The sequence below is a fragment of the Pongo abelii genome, chromosome 7 (assembly GCF_028885655.2).
Source record: "Pongo abelii isolate AG06213 chromosome 7, NHGRI_mPonAbe1-v2.0_pri, whole genome shotgun sequence".
Taxonomy (NCBI): Eukaryota; Metazoa; Chordata; class Mammalia; order Primates; family Hominidae; genus Pongo; species Pongo abelii.
In genome coordinates, this window is record NC_071992.2 from 79,106,670 (window position 1) to 79,130,469 (window position 23,800).

Here is a 23,800-nt window from a genome sequence, read left to right on the forward strand (position 1 = left end):
CCATATTTCTTTTCTTTCTTTTTTTTTTTTCTTTGAGACAGAGTCTCTCTCTCTGGAGTCCAGTGGCACATCTCTGCTCACTGCAAGCTCTGCCTCCCGGGAGACTGAACCATATTTCTGAATGTTATACCAATATCTTTCATAATTAAATGTCAAACCATCTTTCAATACTTAACACATTCTTTCTCTCATTCCCTCCATGGCTATAGACTTTCCACTTGCTCTTTTTTACTTTTACTTTTGGAATCAGTAATATTTAAACTCTTAGGTTGGTGATGAGTTCATGAGTTCATAAAAATAATTTGTTTTATTATTATGCTTGGAAAATAAGATATACATACAAACATACATGTAAAACAAACCTATAGAAACTTTTAAATGCACAAATGTACTCTTCCGAATTTGTCAAACATTATATAATAAAATTATTACAAAGGAATATTTTCCAATTCAACTCATAACATCTCCTTTATGTTATTTACAAAGAGATGAACCTACAATATTTTGTTATAAGAGAGTTGGAAGTAAAGATGAAAACAATATCCGTGGCAATTACACACCAAAAAATAGCTCAAATACATGTACATACACATATCAAGCAAAATAGACTTAAATGCAAAAGAAATTATCAGGAAGAAAGAAGATCACTACTAACAGAAATAATCCATCTGAAAGACATAAAAGTGATGAATATGTAGAAATCTAAAAGAAAGTATACACTTTGAAAGATTTATTCAATAGAGCAAAATCTCACTTAGATGGGCGAAATATTTTTTGTTTTTGAGATCTATTGTAATGTGTGGTGAATAGAGTATTGTACATTTCAAAATCACTTAGCGAGTAAAGTTCAACTGTTCTCACAAAAAAAGTTAAGTATTTGAAGTGAAGAATAAGTTAACTAGTTTGATTTAATTATTTCACTAGGTTGATTTAATTATTCCACATTGTATTCATGGATCATAACATTACTTTGTATCCCATAAATATGTATAATTAAAAATTGTCAGTATACAATATAAAAACGAAAATTAAAAATAGAACATTACACAACCATTAAAATGATGTTTACCATAAGCACGTAAAAATTTTTTAAATGTTTACAACATTATGCTGAGAAAAACAACTTTATAAACTGAGTATATACTGTGATTGCATTTATGTAAAAGTAAAGTTTATGCAAGGAAAAGGGCATTCAACTATGGATGACTTTTTTCTTATCTTCAAACATTTTTGTATTTTTCAAATTTTATTTGTACTTATACAATGAAAATAGTAATTTTTTGGATACCCTTTAGTACACTTAGACAATCAATGTTTATTGAATGTCTAAAAGGCCTTGGAGGGGAAAAGGACAACCAACTGTCTTCTTGGATTACAGTCTGCTGTTTAATTTTTTCTAATTATTTCCTCACCTGGAAAATTCTTCTTTCCTCAAGACCCAGGACAAATGTTACAATTGTGATACTTTCTCTTTTAATTAGAATGATTAAATAGAATCTTTTTTTGTGATTTTTAAACTATTTTATATTGATTTGAGTACAATTCACATCAATAATTCACAGATCATGTAGGTACAGTTTGATGCATACACCTGAGTAATCCACAACTTCTATCAAAATATAAAATATTTTCATTGTGCTACTTCCAATTAATTACCATCACAAACAACCACTGCTCTGATTATCTTTCACCATAGACTAGTTTTTCTTTTTATAGGCTTTTATTTAAATAGGATCATATCATACGTACCCTGTCTTTACTCTTTCAATATAATGGTTTTGAGATTCATCTATATTGTTGCATAACAATAGTTTCTTCTTTAATTGCTAATAGTATTTAACTGGATGAAAATAACACAATTTGCTCATCCATTCATCTGTTGCTGGACAATTTGGGTTGTTTCATATTGTTTTTTGCTATTACGAACAAAGCGGCTATGAATATTCCTGTTTAAGTATTTTTGTGCACATGTTACCATTTCTTTTGTGTAATACCTAAGAGTGAAATTATTTTCACACTGTTTTCCAAATTTGTTGATCTATTTTACACTCCAGTCAGCACTGTATAAGTTCTAGTTGCCTCACATCCCTGCTAACATTTGGTGCTGTCAGTGGTTTTAATTTATTTATGCTAATGGGTTTACAAGGGATATCTCATTATTATTATAATTTACACTTCCCTGATGACTAAACCTTCTTAATTTTTTTCTGTGTTCACTGGTCATTAGTACATCTTCCTTTGTTGTGTCTGCTCAATCTTTTGCCCATTTAGAAACTTCTATTGTCATTCTATTATTAGGTTTCTGTTTCTGTTGTTGTTTTTAGATAGGGCCTCACTCTGTCACTCAGGTTGGAATGTAGTGGCATGACTACAGCTCAGTGCAGCCTCGACCTCCTGGGCTCAAGTGATCCTCCCACCTCAGCCTCCCGAATAGCTGAGACTACACGCACACATCACCACTTCCAGCTAATTTTTGTAGTTTTCATAGTGACGGGGTTTCATCATGTTGCCCAGGCTGGTTTTGTACTCCTGGGTGCAAGCCATCCTCCTGCCTCTGCCTTCAAAGTGCTGGGATTACAGGCATGAGCAACCATGCCGGGCCCTATTATTAAGTTTTAGTTCTCTATATATTCTGGATATAACATGTATATAGAATGTTTTTCCTGGTTTTCTGCTTACTATTCATTTTCCTGACAATTTTAAATTTTAATTAATTCTAATTTATCATTTTTATATTAACGCTTTTTGTATCCTATCTGTGAAAGCCTTGCCTAGTCTAAGGTTGCAAAGATATTCTCCTATGCTTTTTCAAGAGCAGTTCTAAGTATTATATTTAGATCTACAATTTATCTCAATTTACTTTTATATATGTTGTGAGATAGAGGTTGAAGTCTATTTTTTTATACTGACTTCCAGTTTTTAAAGTGACATTTGTTAGAAAAACTCCTTTCTCATATTGAATTAGTCTGGAACTTTTGTCAAAAATCAATGGTCTGTTCAATATTTCATGTTTTTCTGGACTCTACAGTCTTCTACTGACCTATAGTTGTCTTTATGATAATGCTACATTTTTTTCAATTTTGGTATGTATCAGTTTTCTATTGCTGCTATAACAAATTATCACAAACTAGTGACTTACCACAAATTTATTTTTTTACAGTTCTGGAGACCAGAGTGTGAAATAGGTCCTACTAGGCTAAACTCAAGGTGTTGGCAAGGCTGTGTTCCTTCTGAAGGCTATAAAGAATAATTAATTTCCTTGCTTTTTTCAGCTTGTAAAGGTGCTACCTGCATGCCTTGACTTATGCCCTCCTTCCAGCAATAGAATCACTTTGGCCTATGCTTCTGTCATCACAACATCTCTCACTTTGTCGCTCCTGTGTCCCTCCTGTATGAACCTCTGACATTACATTGTGCCCACCTTCATAATCTAGAATAATCTCTCATCTCAAAATCCTTAACTTAATTACATTTGCAAAGTTTCTTTGCCATGTAAAGTAGCATATTTGCTGTCTCTGGGGATTAGGACATGTATATTTCACTGGGGAAGGAGGGGTGAGGCATGGGAGAGGAATTATTTTACCTGTCACAGTCTGCCCTATGACTCTTAAAAATTCATGTCTGTCCCAGTCTAAATTACATTCACCACATGCCTATATCCCTAAAACTCTCAACCTATTACAGTATCAACTCAAAGTTCAAAATGTCATCTAATGCTTATCAGCTCAAAAGTCTCAAATCTTATCTAATGGTAAGGATGAAACTGGGTAGAATCTATTCTGGGGCAAAACTGCTCTCCATCTCTGTACATACAAAACTAAAAGCAAGTTATTGGCTCTCAAAATACAATAGCAGCCCAGGCATAGGAAATTAATTATAGACATTTTCATTTAAAAAGTGGGAAAAAAAGGAGTCACCAGTCCAAGTAATTTTGAAATCCAATTAGATAAACTCTATTTGGTTTCAACAACTCTATTTTTGTAAAATCTTGAAATATTCAAAATAAATCCTGCACCTTTGTTCTCTTTTTCCAGATTGTTTTGGTTATTCCTACTCTGTGACTTGCCATATACATTTTATAATCAATTTGATAACTTCTAGTCCACAAAGTCTTTGGGTTTATGTTCACGTTTTATTGAAATCACAAATTTTGGAGAAAATATTGATACTATAATAATATAGAATATTCCAATTCATGAACATAGTATGCCTCTCCATTATTTATGAATGTAATTTCTTAAAAATTCTTTATAATTTCAGTTATACAGACTTTATATATCTTTTGATAAATGTAGCCCTTAGTCTTTATATTTTTATACTATTACAAATAGCATTTTCATTTCATTTTTACTTGTTTGAGCTAGTTTATAGAAATGAATTTTTTTCCAGCCTGGGAAACATGGTGAGACTCCATCTCTAAAAAAATAAAAAATTACCAAGGCATGGTGGCATGCACCTGTAGTCTCAGCTACTCAGGAGGCTGTGGTAGGAGGATTGTTTGAGCTTGGGAGGTTAAGGCTGCAGTGAGCCATGATTGTGTCACTGAACTCCAGTCTGGGTGACAGAGGAAGACCCTGTCAAAAAAGAAAGAAAGAAGAAAGTAAGAAAGAAAGAAAGAAGGAAGGAAGGAAGGAAGGATGGAAGGAAGGAAGGGAGAGAAAAAAGAAATATATATTTTTTCTCTTATATTGCCATAAACTTTCTTTGGATTAATCATTGCTTTTTGTTATTACCTTTCTTCATATGTTGGCTTTTTAGTTGCATATTTTTGGCATTATTTAATGGATAACCAAAGCATTTTTGTATGCATTCTCTTAATATGATCTAGTATTAATTAAAACTTTTTGTGGCAATCTTCATAATTCAAGAAGAAAGAAAGGAATAATAGTAATTCAAGAATTATGAAAAATTAAACTCCATTTAACTCCATTTACCCATTCCTACCTTTTAACATATTTTGCCAACTATTTTAATTATGTATACACTTTAAATTACACAAGCTTTTTATTGCTCTGTACAATCAATATTAATTTGGATTTGCAGATATATTTGTTATTTCTATTGCTCTTTCTTTTCTCTAGCATTGCATATGTGCATCTTTCTTTTCTCTAGCATTGCATTTTTCTTTTTCCTAATGAAATCTCTTTATTATTTCTCTTGGTTCTGGTCTGCTAGGTTAAATTTTCTGTTTTAACTTTTCTGGAAATATTTTTGTAAAACCTATGCCTTTGAAGAATATGTTCTCTTATTATGGAAATTTAGGTTGGGAGTTATTTTTATCACTTAAATATTTTTTAATTAGTGTCTTCTGGCTTCCATTGTTTTTGTTGAAAAGTCAGCTGACAGTCTTTTTTGTTGTGTCTTAGAAGGTAATCTGACTTTTTTCTTTGTCCATTTCTAATATTGTTTTGTTTGTTGGCAAATTTGCAGTGATATATCTCACTTGTGATTACCTTTGAATTATTTCAGCATGGGTACTTAGCAATTTCTGAGTTTGTGGCTTAATGTCTTTATACATTTTTGAAAATTGTCAGACACTACTTTTCCAAATATGACCTATGCCCCATTATCTATTTTTGCCCCTTCCAAGACTCCAATAAACATATGTTGGACTTTCCTTTTTGCCATGCCCTATATCTACTTTTAAATTTATCTATTGTGTTTTTATTTTTAGTTATCTTATTTCACAGTTCTACAATATCCATTTAATTTCTTCTTACAGATTATGGTTTCCTAATGAAATTCTTCTTCCTGCCAATTATTTATTTAACATGTTAATCATACCTTTATTAAATGTTAATATTTGATAATGCAAATATCTAGATTACCCATGAATCTTTTTTTATTTTCTGTGTATTTTTCCTCTTGTTTCTGTTTCTAGCTATATAATGTCATTTCCAAATTCTCCTCAAGTCTTAACATCTTACTATTTTAGCCTGATTTTCTTTTGTTGTTATGTGCATCTCTTTGCCCAAGTGCCATCTAGAGCAGCCAGATCTCCTTTCTACAGATCAAATCCCTCAGTTCTAGCTAGGTTTCTTTTCTTTTCTTTTATTCTCATTTTTGTATTTTTATAGTTTTTCCTCATTGTTTTTGGTAGAAGCATTAGTACTCCATCATAATCAGAAACAGATTACCTTTCTGCATATTTCTTAAGTGATAAAAACACTATAATGTTATAAAATCATTTGTTAAATTGAGATATTTTTATTTTATTGAGAGTTACACAATTATAAAAAAAATTAGAAGAACTGAGACATTGTTCCCTGATTTCACAGTGTTTACAATACATAGGCAGTACAGATGCCTTTATGAAGAACACTTTTTAAATAGCAATTCTCTCATTTTTTATTTAACAAATTACCAGTAGTTGTCTACTGTAAATCCAACACTGTATTAAGTGCAGAAATCACAGGAGCAGGGTACATGTACACAATACATTGTTAAACATGTGGGTCACTATTTGGGCTTTGCTGCCATCAGCCAGCTTTGTTACAATGGGCAAGTTAATGTAGCTCTTTGAGTATGAGTTTCTGTTCACAGAAAATCAGGATTGGATAAGACTATTTCTAAGCTTTTTTTTCTCTTTTATAATCCCTCCTAGATTATAACATTCATGAAGCCCAGGCTCAAGTTTGGCAATGCAACATCCCAAGTGTCTAAAATAATGTTCACACTTCAGTAAATATTACAGGATAATCTAAGGAGTATATATTTATATGAAGTGTTTTGTTAATGGATTAATTTCTATAATTATGTATATAGATTGCATACATGCATCTTATCTCTGTACTATTTAAATATATCACTTTGCGTAGGCACAAAATTTCATCTTTTCTGTGTATGTATGCTGGTCTTCTCTTGTCTGCACTTAAGTCAGTTTATGTCATCATCCTTTTTAACTACATTTTTTAGTTCTTAATATCTATAGCTTTCAATTAACCATAAATTTAAAAATTTCTTCATAGACTACTAATCAACCTCTTTAGGAAGCTTAATTATAGAAATATTCTTCCAAAAATGCAAACATTTTATAAGAAATATTTTCGTATAGTAAAATTTAGCATACATATATGTACAAAGAGTTTATTGTCAATATATCTACATATATTGCACAAGCAGCACTTTTCAAACATGGCTGATTATTAGCTTCGAAAGGACTGCCAACCACTTAAATTCCAACCAGCTGCTATGAAAAAAATAAGTATTAATGGACCTACCACACCTTCAGCCTCTTGTCTCCAGTCACTGTGCTTAGCTGCAGGATTCCCATTAACATTAATGGGAGTCCCATGCACATATCACCTGGAGAACAGCCCCCTGGATGTTTGATCATTATCTTCCTAGACAGGTAGGAATGGCATCAATCAGGTCTCCAGCTTAGTTTCACAGTGTGTACTATTAAAGGCAGCAAGGCAATAAAAACACAGCTTCTAATACTTTCTTTATAAAACAGTAAAAAACGTGCAGAACAACCAAGGGAGAAGATTTTAAAGCATACAAGAAGTACATGGTTTTCCTGCCTATCTTTTTGTAATTACAAATGTCCTAAAACTGAAACATACACACTATTTCTTTTCTAAGACAACCATAATAGGATAATAAAGACAAGTTTCATTATATAAAATGGATTTGATTTACTATAAAGTAGCAAATAGTGAAGAGACAGTAGAGTTTACATAGAAACAGTTGACCTGTTTTTTTTTCTGTCATTTTCCTACCATATCATTAATCAAATGCTTTTATGTGGTTAGAAAGAAAACAACATGAGTGATTACTATTAGTATGTAACCTCCATAATGTTGCAAGGGACTTCATGAAATAAAGACATGTTTTCAACTCAGATTTACTATATATTTGGTAAACTGGGTGCATCGATGTAGTGAAAATGAAATAATGAAAAGAGAAATGCTGGTAAGACCTGGGGTGAAAGAGATCAAAGTTTGGCTTTGGGACTGTAATTTTACTAACTGTATAATATTGAATAAATTACCTAATCCTTTGAAATCACTTTTTCTTTTGTAAAGTGAACCTAAAACACCTACATTATAGACTAATCAGGAGGCGCATAGGAGATGTTCAGCATGGTCCAAGGCAACTAGTAAATGCTTATAAAACAGAGTAATTATTTCTCTATGTGTATGTACAGTTATAACCTCCGAAATATAGTAAGATATCATAGAACAAGCATTAGAAGTAGACAGACAGGATCCCACATCTGTCATAAACCAGGATCATAACTACTATGATCCTGGGCAAGTATTTTTAAAAATATATATATTTAATATACTTTTTCTAAATATATATGTGTATGCATATATATATACATATATGCATATGCATAATGCATATACACATATTCAAATATATAAATATATTTAGCTATATACAATTTTATCACTAGCTTAGGTCTAATGAATTACAATTTTAACTTTATATCTGAATTCAGCAAAATGGTTCAGCTGCTAAATTTGGAGCCACAACTTCAATATATGGTCTTGTATAAGGCTTATTTTAAGGATTCTAAGCCAGAGGCATGAGGCTTTAAGGCCTCATTTTTATCCACTGATGCCTGGCTCTTGGTGAACCTTCCATGTATGCTGTCTACCAGTAGTAAATGGTTACCTATCATGCACAGAGCTTGGAGGTTGTAGTCTCAGGAAATTCTCACCATTTTGGGGCCTTCCTTAGCACTCCAGTTTTATATAAATGATCAACTGCAACTCAGGACTTACATAGAGCATGGAGTTCTTTATATTTTAAAATATCTGAATTAACTGAATCTTGCCTATTATCCTATTGTTCTATAAAGTTTAGTGAGATTTTATATACAATTTAATATTCTATAACATGTAGTGATATTTTATAAAAATAGGATTGTAACCAGGCTTGAGCTGTTTCTACCCTAGAGACTGGGCAAATTCCCATGACATCATAAGGAGGACTGGCTGAAAAGTAGAGGATGAAAATATATGGAGAGCAAACTCATTTATGTGTAGAGCAATTTGTCTCTGCTAATGCAGTCCTATGCATTTTTATGATCAGTCTTCAGCAAAGACCATGTGGGAGTTATTGTTATCTCAGTTTTACAGATAAGGAAACTGAGACTCAGTAAAGTTAAGTTACCCGCCCAAGAAAACACTGCTATTGAGTTGGAAAATCATTACTCAATGATTTTGACCTTCTAGAATTTTTTATTCTTATTGAATGCAGCTGTTGGATAGCCTGTCTTTAAATGAACAAAGTAGAATAAAGTGAAAATAGATTTCAACAGCACCATGTCTAACCCCAGAATCTATATGACCAATTCATAGACTTGAGCATTAGAACATCTAGAATTTAACTCCTTTTGTTGCCAGTGATCTTTTTCAAGACCAGCACTAAGCCCTATGAGAGATAGCTAAGGCAGGGGGAAACAATCCTGTGTTAGGATGGATCTCTAGGTTCAATTCCCAACTTGATCACTTACCAGTTGTATAAGTGTACAACGTATAAACTTGTGTAGTTTTTAACTACTAGGAGATTCAGATTTTTCAATTGTAAATTGGGAATAAAGAAAATCTTTACTCAATAGTATTTTTATAAAGATTAAACAAGATAATGTATTTAGAAGTGTTTTTTCAAATCACAAATACAAATCCAAATCCATTTTTATTATCATTTTTATTTCTAAGTAACTTTAAAATAAGTGATATGAGTAGCATTAAAATTCCTACCTGTCTCCCACATCTGGAGAGTTTTCATGTCTCGGATTTATATAATTAAAGTTGCTATTTTGGAACAGGTAGTATAAATAATAAAGCACTTATAAAAGGAATATTTTTTCACAAAGTTCAATTTAATTGAACCATTAATATAGCTATAAGTTAAGTTTATTAGATGAAGCCTCGTTGCCTATTAGGAAATAGATCCCTGAGTGACAGGAACAAATTTGTTCAAGTAGTGCTCTTTAGTTTTTTGTGTGAAGTCATTTAGACAAGATTATTTCTAGTGATAGCAAGCAGATGGCTGAGTGATGAGATGTGGGTATGCAAGTTCTGGCTAAAATGCCAGGCCATTCAAGTCTGGGCTCTGGGAAAACATATTCTTAGAGAGAGCTTTAGTTTTCAACATGGGGAACTTAGCTCTTACAACATTGGCTCCAGGCATTTTTTAAGTATTAATTGAGAACACACAGTGAATCCTTTATCATATGTCTAAAAGCCTTGACTTGCATCTACTCTACCCAAAGCATTCTCTCTAGCAAGAGTCCATAAATTCTAAATCATCACATTCCACATGGGCAATTCAGTTAGACTTTTGGATGGACTCTTAACAAATGCTCCACAAACATTCAAAAATGTTAAATTAAGTAATAAAGGATGTTCACAAATGACGTGATAGATAAAAATGATGAAATATGGAGGATGACAACGAAGATATTTCTGTTACTAAATTAAAGTGACTAATGAAAACAGAACTCCTCAAAATTTGAAAAATACTATTAAACTATTTTAACAGAGGTTGGCAGCCTACTATTTTATCCCAAGATTTACAGTAGATGAGAAACATTGAAATGCAATGTATTCTTCATATATTAAAATAATATGTAATCCAAAATGCCATAACAGAAGGAATGTAGACCATAATGGTAAAAATCTTGGGCTTTGGAGCCAACCCTCCTTATAGAAATCCTAGCTCAACTACTAACTACCAAGGTAAACTTAACATCTCCATCCCTCTGTTCTTTTTGTTGTTGTTGTTGTTTTTAAGCTTTAGAATGGGGATAACAGTGGTATCTACTTCATAGTGTCATTGTTAAGCTTAAACAAATATTACATACAAAGGGCTCATAACAGTGTCTGACACATACTACATATTCAATAGTTATTTATTAATAATCACATTATAAAACAAAAATGTTTATTCATCCAAATTTGTGCGTATGTTTATTTGATTATTTTTTCTTTTCTTTTTTTTCCTTTTTTTTTTTTTTTGAGATAGAATCTCCTTCTGTCACGCAGGCTGGAGTGCAGTGGCACAATCTCGGCTCACTGCAATCTCTGCCTCCTGGGTTCAAGCAATTCTCTGCCTCAGCCTCCTGAGTACCTGGGATTACAGGCGCCCGCCACCACGTCTGCCTAATTTTTGTATTTTTTAGTAGAGACGGGGTTTCACTATGTTGGCCAGGGTGGTCTTGAACTCCTGAACTCGTGATCCACCCACCTCAGCCTCCCAAAGTGCTGGAATTACAGGTGTGAGCCACCATGCCCGGCCTATTTGACAATTTTTATAACACTTGCCAAGCTTCATATGGGAACAGAAAGGTGTCTTAGTGGGGAAACCAACAATAAACATGTAATCAAACAAGTGAACATGTAATCAGTAAGTAAAGCCCAAAGGAGGACAGGAGGCGGGAGCTGATTAGGGAAAGTGGCCAAAGAAAGCCCCTCTGTTTGGTTTTTTGTTGCTTAATGAGAACACATGGACACAGGAAGGGGAACATCACACTCTGGGAACTGTTGTGGGGTGGGGGGAGGTGGGAGGGATAGCATTAGGAGATACACCTAATGCTAAATGACGAGTTAATGGGTGCAGCACACCAACATGGCACATGTATACTATGTAACAAACCTGCACATTGTGCACATGTACCCTAAAACTTAAAGTATAATAATAATAAAATAAAATTAAAATTAAAATTAAAAAAAAAAAGCTCCTCTGAAGCAGTGACATTTAAGCCAGAACTCAATAATGAGAAGAGGAAAGCCTCGGGGGAAGATCTCTTTTAGGTAGAGGGGACGAGGGAATGGGCCCTGAAGTGGAAAAATCTGATGAGTTGTCCCTTTTTAGTTGTACTGGAAAATGTTTAATCAAATTTTGTGGATGTATATGTTTTTAACTTGAAATATAAAACACTGCCTTAGAGAAAAATCAACTGAAAATCTGCACTTCTATGGGATGTTTAACAAATCGAATATTCTCTCTCGTTTGTGCAATTTCTGTGTCTTGGGGCCAGGTTCTTGTCTATGAAAGTGGAGAGGAAGATGTGAATCTGGTACAGTAAAAGAGGCTTCTCCCCATTTGCAACAGATATTGTAATGAAGGGTGCCATTCTGTTCTTTCCCACAGGCTTATGGAAAAGAAATACTATCAACTTAAATACAAAAGCATAAAATATATAATATTGCATTATGGCATCTAAGTGATTAATTTGAATAACATTTCTTCTTCTTTAGTCTTTTGGAAAAGTTATGTAAGAAATGCAGGCAACTTTTAAAAAAATGAAATAGAGTTTCTCTCCAAACAATAGCACAAGACTAAAATCATTCCAGATAGGATTATTTGGCTATTTTTAGAGCATTTCCCAATGTGGATTAATAGAGTCAAGGTTATTTTGAAGACCAACAGTTATAGTATTTCTTTATTTCTTTAATTCTAATATCTTAATTCCTCATCCCAGGACTATTACTTGAGATTTCTTTGGCAAATGCAGTAGGACTAAAGTTGGAAGCCTTCTGAGAAAGGTCCTTATCATCTTCTTATGTGTCCCAGGAGTTGTCAGTACAAGAGAAATCCTAATATGATAATTTTGCATATCATATCTGCTTAATTTGAGCATTAAAACATGTAATTCTATCTGGTTTTCTCAACAACTTATGAAGTAGACATTATTATTCCCATTCTATAGATGATGAAATTGAGGCTCAAGGAGGTCACAAAATTTACCCAACTTTACACATCTTGATAATTGCAAGTGAGTCATAAGCCTGTGGAGTTAGATGCTGTGCTTTGTTCACTTTATGACTACCTCAAACAATAATAATCTCTTATATGAGAACTACGCTTTGCCATTTTCAAGGTGCTTTTACAAACATAATTTGATCATTATAACCTTATAAAGTAAGCCTGACAGCTTTAGCTACTTATATACCTGAGAATATTTAGGCCCAAAGAGATTAACCACCTGCGTGACTATTTTGGAGCTTTGTCATAACTAACAAACACGTGTTCCTTTTGTGCGCAAAATGTTCTTTTAGACAGTGCAATCGACTAAGTTTTTAGACCTGGCCTGAGATGAAGCTTGTCTCCACCACTCTACTAGGTCCCTTTCTCCACTAAACTCAGTTGTGTGACTTCAGCACACTCTGACACGTGTCTGATTTCCCCTCTACAGTATCCTCTCAGCCAGGAGTGCTGTAAGCTGTTTCCAGAATGGGGGAGAAAAGCTCAATGGTCAGTTAACATTTGAAAAATTCTTCACACTATAGCTTCAGTTTTGATACTACAATTTACTTCCACATATTAAAGGTTCTGAGAAGCACTATATACAAGAAACCTGTGTATATTCACCTAAATAGCACACTTAAATCTAAACAACTTTCAGAACAGCTTTTTAACATGTTGAATCTGATTAGTAACATATGCAACAATGCACTACATTACAGATATAGAAGGTTGAAGAATGATGATAGGAATGAAAATGAGACCATTGCAAATGAAATAAGTAATGAGCTACAGACAGAAAAGGTTCACTGTAGCAGAGATTTGAGTTCCCAATGCTTTTTTGTCACCTTAGCACAGTTCTGCACATAGGAATAAAAAGGTGAGGTAACCATTTCTGAAAATAATGTTTGGACTTTATGAGAGCAGTTATAGAATCGTATACTATTTTGTTTTGTGTTAAACAATATTACAAGTGGCTACACACACACAAAAATCATATGATAGAACAGCTAATTTAGAATGTTAATATATTGAAGTACAATTGGCCATATCTGTAAGGAAGCCTCTTATTTTTCTTCCTTTCCTTCACTCTTAACTATTCCCCTCTCCCTCCCTTCTTCCTTCTTTCGTTCCTTTCTTTCTTGTTCTTCCTTACATTTTTGTAATATAATTGCCAATATAAAAAGCAAATCCTCCAAATTTAGTTTATTGATCCAACCATTGGTACACTCCCTAAAAATCATGGTAACCTGCAAATTACAACTGAACTCCATCCATATCTCAAGAAATGTAATTATAATAGTGAACCACAGGAGACTTTAGTTATTACAGGGATTTATGATGAAAGTAACTAATGAACAAAGGCAGAGCATAATTTATAAAATTGGCCAACCTGGAATAAGTGAGGAAGTCACTCATCCCCATCACCAGTGCACCTCTCTTAGTAACTGCTGCTGTCTCATATTTTATAAAGAAAAAAATAATATTCTTCCTACACAAAGCTTAAAGCAAAATCCCATTTAGGAATATATTTTAACAATTTACTGGATTGATCCCAATTTTTTTTTAATTTTTCAATCCTCTAATTTTAATTAAGTTACTAAAGGGACATACAAACAATTGAATCAAAAAATAATGAACTATTGATTCTTTTGTTGTGAATTCATTCCACTCCTTGACGTATACTTTGAGGCCACAGTGCATTATATGAGCAAATTATAGTACATGAAGCTGAATTTGAAGAAGAAATGACAGCTATGATTTTCTCATTAAAATCAGCCTAAAACAATGTTTGCATTCAGAATTAACCAAGCATTTTCAATATGTCTTAATTTTCTAATACTGACTGCCACTGGAAATCTATAGAGTGTATAAGCTAGAAACCCCTCACTGTCACTCAGAATTTTCGCAAGATTTTAAACAAACAGACATAATTAAAAATTAAAAATATACAGAGGAAAATACAAAATTGTTGCCAAAGTTATAGAATTTTCTCTCATCTTTGTGTTCTTTTGTGGATTCAGTGAGAACAAATGAATAAAGGGAAATGTATATTTTTTAATCTTTTACTCATACATTGACAATTTTTGAAGCAAGCTGCTCACTTCAATTTATTGCTTAATTTTATATTACGCATTTGGCCTGGCATATACCTGGGAAATCTCTTTGGCCATTTCTGCTGGTATTTGCAGGAAACCAAACAATATATGCACTTAAAAGGCAGAATCCAAAAGTATATCGATTATCCTTGTGTGTCTGTGTGCCATTTATTGCTTTGTGTGTAGGGGAACACTACCCTTTGAACTGAGACATTTTTCTTCTTTCCCCTTTCTTACTACAAGCGTCTAAGCTTTCCTAAATATCAAAAGAGCCCAGAAGTATACCTGAAATATAAACTGTTTTCCTTTATGTAATTATCAAGGGGCTTTTAGAGTATCTTTCCCCAATGATTACAGGGTATTTCCACATAGGCTGTCATTTTAAGGTGAAAAATTCGCAAGGACAGTCACACCATCTGTCATCAACTGGGTTCCCTGACACCCAGAGCTGCTCTGAAATGGCCAGCAGCTTCACGCATAACAAAGACCTTGCCCCTTGGCATTGTTTATTCCTTGACCTATGCAGAGAGCCCTTCAAAAGAGGCTTTACTGAAACCATTTCAGGGTTGCTTTCCAGGGGCAGGATTTTCTAAAGAGAAAAATTATTTATGCATATAGAAAGTTTGAAATGCTCTCGCCTTAAAACTAAACAAATAAAATAAACCCCAGAAGAATTTTGTTCTTACATTTGTTTCTGTGATTCCTGAATGAACACTTACTTAGCATTATTTTTATCCTTTTTTCTTTTGGAAGTTTCTTTAAGATATAATTTAGGTGTTAAGCAAGCCATACATAAAGATCAGAGTGTTAAATGTAACTGGACCATTGAAATACAGAAGGTGTGCCATAATAACTGAAAAATACACCTTCTGACCAACAAAACCCCAGTGCCTCTCCCTGTGGAAGTCACAGACAAGCTATTCTTACTGCCATGTCAAGCACCACTTACGACTTACAAATACAATACAGTACAATCACACTGTAGGTCACTTCTGCCCAAAGAAGGATTACAGCTGTAGCTCACAATATTTATGAAAGAAACACACACACTCACAAAGAGAAAATGTCAACTACTGTAAAACATTTTTACTAAGAAATGTCTACTCTCATACACCTGACATATAAAGACATAAGCTGAAGCTACCTCTCTTTCAATTTGCATGGCTGCAAAATATGTGTTCCTCAACTTATGGAAATCTAAGTTAGGGTTCTTTTAACAGAATGAGACTTGAAAATTAGGCAGATCATTGTTAAAAGAAGCTGCAGCCATTTCTAGGAATGAATGAATAAACACAAAAGGATATTCTCTCTGTCAACATAATTAATGGCAAGATTTTATGAGCTTCATTTAGTCCCCAAGACATAGTTATATACAATACATGGAGTGTGTGTTTATGTGCACGTAGTATAAATATGTAAAAGTCACATCATTAAATCTTTTATTTGTCTGTATTCATAATACACAAAGCTGTTTTTAAATTATTTAAAGATCTATTCTCTCTTCCATATACATTAATACTAATAAGAGTTGCCGTCAACATCAAAGGGAAGCTAGACCCCTAATTAGTGTTCCAATCTGCCCTGAGAGTTGCTTTGCAGAGAGAACAAATATGAAATAAGTTGAGCATTAGGGAAACTAATAATCAGTCCTCATTCTCAACTTCTGATTATTGCAAGAATCTGGTGATTTCTTAGCAGTAAAATATACTCATGTACCATCACAATTTATAAATGTAAAAATTCCTAATGAACAATTTCCAAGGAAAAAGATAATAGTTAAAAGATATAAATCTGTCATGTCTTCATATGTTAGGATATGAGACAGTTACAATAGCTCCAGAAATTTCAAGTAAATTTAGAATTTAGAATTTTTGATATTGCCTGACTTGCTTTAACCCTGTTGGGTTAAACCCTTTAGGGTTTTGATCATATGCATGTAGTCTTTCAAAGGGCAAATTCCCTATTGGAAATTTTCTGATTACCTATGAGAATAGTATTGAAATGTCAGCCATTTATTAAACAAACGTTTGGCGAGAAGTGTCTATGTACCATAGATTGTGTTAGTTGCTGTAAACATAAAAACCAAAAAACAGTTGTTATCCTGTTGTTGCTAAATGGTTAAAGCAGGAAACAACTAAATAGATATAGAGTCGAGTATATGACAGAAGCTATTTCTAAATATCAGAGTAATATATGCAAATGTTTAAGGATCTCAAATGCAAAGAAAAATGTATCTTATAACTTTAATTTGACTGATACTTTAATTTTCCTGTTCCAGATAGTCTTTCAAAATCATCACTATGACAAATTTCATACATACACAAAAAAGACAGAAAAGCATAATGGATTCACACATATGTATCACCAGTTTCATCAATTATCAACTAATGGCAATCTTGTTTATCTCTATCTTCTTTCATGTTGTTTTAAAGAAAATCCCAGACACCCTATAATTCCATCTATAAATATCTCAGTATATATCTGTGAAAAAGAACCACAATGTTATCACACTTAAAATTAATAACAATTCATGAATATTATCAAATATCTGATGAGGGCACAAATTAAATTGATTTTCAAATAACATACTAAATGTTTAAAAATAAGGATAAAGTAAGACTGACCTACTTTTAATCTATAGGTTCTCTCTTCTTCTCTACCTTCTTTCTTTACTGCTCTCAATTTATTACTTGAAGAAACTGGATAATTTTATTCTATAGATTTTCCAAAAGACTCAATTTTGCTAATTGCATCTTTGTGGTCATTTTTGGAAATTACTAGGGTAACTAATTATTATGAAAAAGTATTAAATAAATGAAACAATTTTATCTATCTATCTATCTATCTATCTATCTATCTATCTATCTATCTTGCTTTTCTAGCCTGGAATATTTGATTACAGAAAATTTGTCTCTATAAAAGAATTATACCTAATAAATGCAGAATAAATGGAAGAATTAGAAAAAAAATCACCACTTTGAAACCTCTATTCAAATGATGTATCTAAGTTGCAATCATCAATGGCTGTTAAACTCATTATGTGAGAAGTTAATGGTTGGATGAAGCTGACAACATCTGAACTCACTGATTAATAGTAACATGACCAAACTGGGATGGTAAGAAATTCCATGCCTTGTGATCTGATGCAAGGAATCACAGAGCATTATCCATGAGCTACTGTGGTCAATAAACAATTTACCATATTGAATCCAGATTCTAGATCGACTACCATTTTACAGGAAACATGAGGGATAGTACAGCATGTTAAATGTCATCATAAAGATGCCATAAGCATGTCCAGAATATGGAGAATGTTATAAAAAATAAAATAATCTAGTTTTCAAAGAAATGAATGCTTTGAAACATAGTAGGGGAGGAATAACTGCTACATATTAAAACATACTTAAGAGGTGAGTCAACAAAAAACAATGTAAGAATATTGAGAGATATTGATTCAAGTGAATTAACATTTATTGAATCAAGATGAAAAAGTAAAAATACACTTTTGAGACAAGTAGCAATTCTGGCCTTGCAATCTTGGCGCTGTGTTTATTTTTTTAATTTGTTTTTGTTAGAAATATACATTTAGGTATTTATGAGAAAAATAATAGATACATGGGTTCCCTTAAAAATACTATAGAAAGGTAGGCCAAGATGGGTGGATCACAAGGTCAGGAGATCAAGACCATCCTGGCCAACGTGGTGAAACCCCATCTCTACTAAAAATACAAAAATTAGCTGGGCGTGGTGGCGCGTGCCTGTAATCCCACCTACTTGGAAGGCTGAGGCAGGAGAATCGCTTGAACTAGGGAGTCATAGGTTGCAGTGAGCCAAGATCATGCCACTGCACTCCAGCCTGGTGACAGAGTGAGATTCCATCTCAAGAAAAAAAAAAAATACTATAGTAGTCAGGTGAAATGAGGCAAGCTATAGTGAAAGATGAAACAAGAATGCAAAATGTTGATAATTATCAAAATTGGTTGATGGATATATTGGGTTTCATCTGCATGTTTGAGCATTTTTATATTAAAGTTTGTGTCAAAAGGATAATCATTCATTTTCCAGCTGGAGTTATCTTTGATTACTTACCTACCATGAGATTAAGAATGAAGGTGAAATTAAAAGTGGATATAAATATGACTGCAGAACTGTTCCTGAGCTGCTACTCTGGGTGCACTGCCTATAGGCTAGCCCTGCTCCACAAAGAACAGTAGCTCTGCCGCTGCTATATACTGTCACTTCAATAAAAGTTGCTGTCTAGGTCTGGTTCCAAGAAGGCCAAATAGCAACAGCTCCAGTCAACAGCTCCCAGCGTGAGTGATGCATAAGACAGGTGATTTCTGCATTTCCAATTGAGGTACTGGGTTCATCTCACTAGGGCTTGTCGGACAGTGGGTGCGGTCCACAGAGTGTGAGCTGAAGCAGGGCGGGGCATTGTCTCACCCGGGAAGTGCAAAGGGTCGGGGAATTCCCTTTCCTAGCCAAGGGAAACCGTGACAGACAGTACCTGGGAAATCGGGAAACTCCCACCCTAATACTGCGCTTTTCCAACGGTCTTAGCAAATGGCACACCAGGAGATTATATCCCGCGCTTGGCTCAGAGGGTCCCACGCCCACAGAGCCTTGCTCACTGCTAGCACAGCAGTCTGAGATAGAACTGCAAGGCAGCAGTGAGGCTGGGGGAGGGGCACCCGCCATTGCTGAGGCTTGAGTAGGTGAACAAAGCAGCCTGAAAGCTCGAACTGGGTGGAACCCACCGCAGCTCAAGGAGGCCTGCCTGCCTCTGTAGACTCCACCTCTGGGGGCAGGGCATAGCTGAACAAAAGGCAGCAGAAACTAACTTCTGCAGACTTAAATGTCCTTGTCTGACAGCTTTGAAGAGAGTAGTGGTTCTCCCAGCATAGAGTTTGAGAGCTGAGAACGGACAGACTGCCTCCTCAAGTGGGTCTCTAACCCCCAAGTAGCCTAACAGGGAGACAACTCCCAGTAGGGGCAGAATCACACCTCATATAGCCGGGTGCCCCTCTGAGATGAAGCTTCCAGAGGAAGGATCAGGCAGCAACATTTGCTGTTCTGCAATATTTGCAGTTCTGCAGCCTCCACTGGTGATACCCAGGCAAACAGGGTCTGGAGTGGACCTCCAGCAAACTCCAACAGACCTGCAGCTGAGGGACCTGACTATTAAAAGGAAAACTAACAAACAGAAAGGACATCCACACCAAAACCCCATCTGTACATCACCATCATCAAAGATCAAAGGTAGATAAAACCACAAAGATGGGGAGAAACCAGAGAAGAAAAGCTGAAAATTCTAAAAATCAGTGCACCTCTTCTCCTCCAAAGGAACACAGCTCCTTGCCAGCAATGGAACAAGCTTGACGGAGAATGACTTTGACGAGTTGAGAGAAGAAGGCTTCAGACAATCGGTAATAACAAACTTCTCCGAGCTAAAGGACGATGTTCGAACCCATCACAAAGAAGCTAAAAACCTTGAAAAAAGATTAGATGAATGGCTAACTAGAATAAACAGCGTAGAGAAGACCTTAAATGACCTCAAGGAGGTGAAAACCATGGCACGAGAACTACATGACACATGCACAAGCTTCAGTAGCCAATTCGACCAAGTGGAAGAAAGGATATCAGTGATTGAAGATCAAATGAATGAAATGAAGTGAGAAGAGAAGTTTAGAGAAAAAAGAGTAAAAAGAAACGAACAAAGCCTCCAAGAAATATGGGACTATGTAAAAAAACCAAATCTAAGTCTGATTGGTGTACCTGAAAGTGACAGGGAGAATGGAACCAAGTTGGAAAACACTCTGCAGGATATTATAGAGGAGAACTTCCCCAACCTAGAAAGGCAGGCCAACATTCACATTTAGGAAATACAGAAAACTCCACAAAGATACTCCTTGAGAAGAGCAACACGAAGACACATAATTGTCAGATTCACCAAAGTTGAAACAAAGGAAAAATGTTAAGGGCAGCCAGAGAGAACGGTCGGGTTAGCCACAAAGGGAATCCCATCAGACTAACAGCGGATCTCTCAGCAGAAACTCTACAAGCCAGAAGAGATAGGGGCCAATATTCAATATTCTTAAAGAAAAGAATTTTCAACCCAGAATTTCACATCCAGCCAAACTAAGCTTCACAAGTGAAGGAGAAATAAAATCCTTTACAGACAAGCAAATACTGAGAGATTTTGTCACCACCAGGCCTGCCTTACAAGAGCTCCTGAAGGAAGCACTAAACATGGAAAGGAACAACCAGTACCAGCCACTGCAAAAACATGCCAAATTTTAAAAAACCATTGATGCTAGGAAGAAACCTCATCAACTAACGAGCAAAATAACCAGTTAACATCATAATGACAGGATCAAATTCACACATAACAATATTAACCTTAAATGTAAATGGGCTAAATGCTCCAGTTAAAAGACACAGACTGGCAAATTGGATAAAGAGTCAAGACCCATCAGTGGGCTATATTCAAGAGACCCATCTCACATGCAGAGACACACATAGGCTCAAAATAAAGGGATGGAGGAAGATCTACTAAGCAAATGGGAAACAAAAAAAAGCAGGGGTTCCAATCCTAGTCTCTGATAAAACAGACTTTAAACCAACAAAGATCAAAAGAGACAAAGAAGACCATTACATAATGGTAAAGGGATCAATTCAGCAAGAAAAGCTAACTATCCTAAATATATATGCACACAATACAGGAGCACCCAGATTATAAAGCAAGTCCTTAGAGACCTACAAAGAGACTTAGACTCCCACACAATGATAATGGGAGACTTTAACACCCCACTATCAACATTAGAAAGATCAATGAGACAGAAGGTTAACAAGGATACCCAGGAATTGAACTCAGCTCTACACCAAGCGGACCTAATAGACATCTACAGAACTCTCCACCCCAAATCAACAGAATATACATTCTTTTCAGCACCACACCACACCTATTCCAAAATTGACCACATAGTTGGAAGTAAAGCACTCCTCAGCAAATGTAAAAGAACATAAATTATAACAAACTGTCTCTCAGACAACAGTGCAATCAAACCAGAACTCAGAATTAAGAAACTCACTGAAAAACCGCTCAACTACATGGAAACTGAACAACCTGCTCCTGAATGACTACTGGGTACATAACGAAATGAAGGCAGAAATAAATATGTTCTTTGAAACGAATGAGAACAAAGACACAACATATCAGAATCTCTGAGACACATTTAAGGCAGTGTGTAGAGAGAAATTTATAGCACTAAATGCCCACAAGAGAAAGCAGGAAAGATCTAAAATTGACACCCTAACATCACAATTAAAAGAACTAGAGAAGCAAGAGCACACATTCAAAACCTAGCAGAAGGCAAGAAATAACTAAAATCAGAGCAGAACTGAAGGAGATAGAGACACAAATAAACCCTTCAAAAAAATCAATGAATCCAGGAGATGTTTTTTTGAAAAGATCAACAAACTTGATAGTCTGCTAGCAATACTAATAAAGAAGAAAAGAGAGAAGAATCAAATAGATGCAATAAAAAATGATAAAGGGGATATCACCACTGATCCCACAGAGATACAAACTACCATCAGAGAATACCATAAACACCTCTATGCAAATACACTGGAAAATCTAGAAGAAATGGATGAATTCCTGGACACATACACCCTCCCAAGACTAAACCAGGAAGAAGTTGAATCCCTGAATAGAACAATAACAGGCCCTGAAATTGAGGCAATAATTAATAGCCTATCAACCAAAAAAAGTCCAGGACCAGACGGATTCACAGCCGAATTCTAACAGAGGAACAAAGAGGAGCTGGTACCATTCCTTCCGAAACTATTCCAATCAATAGAAAAAGAGGGAATCCTCCCTAACTCATTTTATGAGGCCAGCATCATCCTGAGACCAAAGCCTGGCAGAGTCATAACAAAAAAAGAGAATTTTAGACAAGTGTCTCTGATGAACATCGATGCAAAAATCCTCAATAAAATACTGGCAAACCAAATCCAGCAGCACATCAAAAAGCTTATCCACCACAATCAAGTGGGCTTCATCCCTGGGATGCAAAGCTGGTTCAACATACACAAATCAATAAACATAGTCCATCATATAAACAAAACCAAAGACAAAAACCACATAATTATTTCAATAGATGCAGAAAAGGCCTTTGACAAAATTCAACAGCCCTTCATGCTAAAAACTCTCTATAAACTAGGTATTGATGGGACGTATGTCAAAATAATATACCTATTTATGACAAACCCACAGCCAATATCATACTGAATGGGCAAAAACTGGAAAGATTCCTTTGAAAACTGGCACAAGACAGGGATGCCCTCTCTCACCACTCCTATTCAACATAGTGTTGGAAGTTCTGGCCAGGGCAATCAGGCGGGAGAAAGAAATAAAGGGCATTCAATTAGGAAAAGAGGAAGTCAAATTGTCCCTGTTTGCAGATTACAGGATTGTATATTTAGAAAACCCCATCATCTCAGCCCAAAATCTCCTTAAGCTGATAAGCAACGTCAGGAAAGTGTCAGGATACAAAATCAATGTGCAAAAATCACGAGCATTCCTAAACACCAATAACAGACAGAGATCCAAATCATGAGTGAATTCCCATTCACAATTGCTTCAAAGAGAATAAAATACCTAGGAATCCAACTTACAAGGGATGTGAAGGATCTCTTCAAGGAGAACTACAAACCACTGCTCAACAAAATAGAAGAGGACACAAACAAATGGAAGAACATTCCATGCTCATGGATGGGAAGAATCAATATCGTGAAGGTGGCCATACTGCCCAAGGTAATTTATAGATTCAATGCAATCCCCATCAAGCTACCAACTGACTTTCTTCACAGAATTGGAAAAAACTACTTTAAAGTTCATATGGAACCAAAAAAGAGCCTGCATTTCCAGGACAATCCTAAGCCAAAAGAACAAAGCTAGAGGCATCATGCTACCGGACCTCAAACTATACTAC

The 23,800-nt window shown here is 34.8% G+C and overlaps 1 protein-coding gene across 1 annotated transcript in view; it reads right to left on the reverse strand.

Annotated features, from left to right (window-relative positions):
• LOC112134687 (uncharacterized) overlaps nt 1-23,800 on the reverse strand; it is a 302,796-nt gene continuing 278,996 nt past the window's right edge. The window contains exon 3 of the mRNA XM_063726660.1: nt 1-23,800. This exon is cut by the window's right edge and continues 15,018 nt beyond it. The gene's annotated coding sequence lies outside the window, so the exon portion shown is untranslated.